The sequence below is a fragment of the Petaurus breviceps genome, unplaced genomic scaffold (genome assembly GCF_028583685.1).
Source record: "Petaurus breviceps papuanus isolate PSGF00001 unplaced genomic scaffold, PetGlider_PUasm1.0 90845, whole genome shotgun sequence".
NCBI lineage: Eukaryota > Metazoa > Chordata > Mammalia > Diprotodontia > Petauridae > Petaurus > Petaurus breviceps.
Genome location: NW_027187359.1, coordinates 11,763,018 through 11,764,515, shown reverse-complemented (window position 1 = coordinate 11,764,515; position 1,498 = coordinate 11,763,018). Strand labels below are relative to the sequence as shown.

The 1,498-nt window shown below is 37.5% G+C and overlaps 1 pseudogene; it reads right to left on the bottom strand.

The window, feature by feature from the left end:
- Positions 1–330: 330 nt before the first annotated feature.
- LOC138149271 (voltage-dependent anion-selective channel protein 3 pseudogene) lies at positions 331–1,081 on the bottom strand (annotated as a pseudogene).
- Between the last annotated feature and the right edge of the window lie 417 nt (positions 1,082–1,498).

The window sequence follows — 1,498 nt, the reverse complement described above, 5'->3', positions numbered from 1 at the left end:
TGGGAAACTAAACTGTTTTCAGGGGCATAAACATTGCAACTTCCATGTATCAAGTATCTCTCCTTATAATGGACTCAAAACCCTCCAGACTTTAGCATGGTGGCACTACAACAATTCCTTAGAACAATAAAAAGTTAACATTGTTGAAATTTCACAGAAGAATATTAAAACCAATGCAGAGTGGATTTATTTCTCATAATTTACAAGGATAGATTTGATACTTTACTTAAAAACTATATTAAGCTTCCAATTCAAATCCCACCCAATATTATGACCTAGATTAAAGCTTTTTCTATCAATTAAAGCTAAGAGTATCAGTTTTACACCTGATCATAGTGTTCAAGTATATTTCAGTGTAGTTAGGCTTGCATTATTCACTTTACCAGATAGAGAAATTTTTTGATTCAACTTGTACTTAGTAGCAATGTCATAACAGATGTTATTACCGCCAGCTGTCCAAGCAAGATTTATTGAAGTATCAGTCTTTCCCATTAACCTTTTGATAGATTGACCCTCCAAATTCAGTGCCATCATTCACAGGTGTACAGCTGGATGGCAGCAGCCTTGTAATCCACAGCAAAATTATTTGGAGACAGTTTGGATTTGACCATGTCGAAACTCATCTGATAGCCAGAAGTCAACCTTCATAAGCCAATACAACCCAACAATAGATGGTTGGACAAGAAATCAATGTCAACATTTCTACCAAGTCTGAAAACAGTCCCATTTATAGGAGACCTTCTTTTGATTTTCTGCTCTTCTCTCTTGTGTTTGGTACAAATTTAGTATCAAGTCACCTTTAAAACATCAGCTGATTTATTCTCCATGCTGATTTCTGTCCCTAGGATGTTTTCTCTGTTCCATTTTTGAATGAAGGCAAGCCCATAGTCATAGATCTTATACTTGGTTTCCAAACTATTTGGAGCTTTACCTGTGTCCAGGCAAATGACCAGAAGTGGGAAATTTCACTTCCTGGAAGATTTGGTTTTAAGATCTATTTTAAACATACCAAACCATATCCTTTGTTGAAGACATCCATGGTAGCCTTTCCTAGGTCACAGTAAATTGGTGTGTTACACATTTCTTTCAGCTATGTCTGATCAAGAAGGATCTATGACTCAGAGAGTAGCCAAGGAGGGAAGGGGAGTGAGAGAGTGCCAGTATCCCTGAAGGTGCCAAATCTCCCTTTCTGATTTTCTGCAGCAGATTGGCCCCAGTATAGCCCCTTGTACCTTTTCTTTAATTTCTCTCTATTTACTGGATCATTCCCTACTGACAAATACACTTATGTCTTACCCATCCTTAAAACAACAACAACAAAACCCTTACTTGGTCCTACCATCTCCTATAGCTATGGTCCTATATCTTCTTGTCTAGACCCTTTAAAAAATCTGTTTGCTCTACTTCCTATCTTCTCACTCTCTTCCAAACCCACTGAAATCCAGTTTGTGGTGCCATAATTCAGCTGAAACTACTCTCCCCAAAGTCATTTGATTGC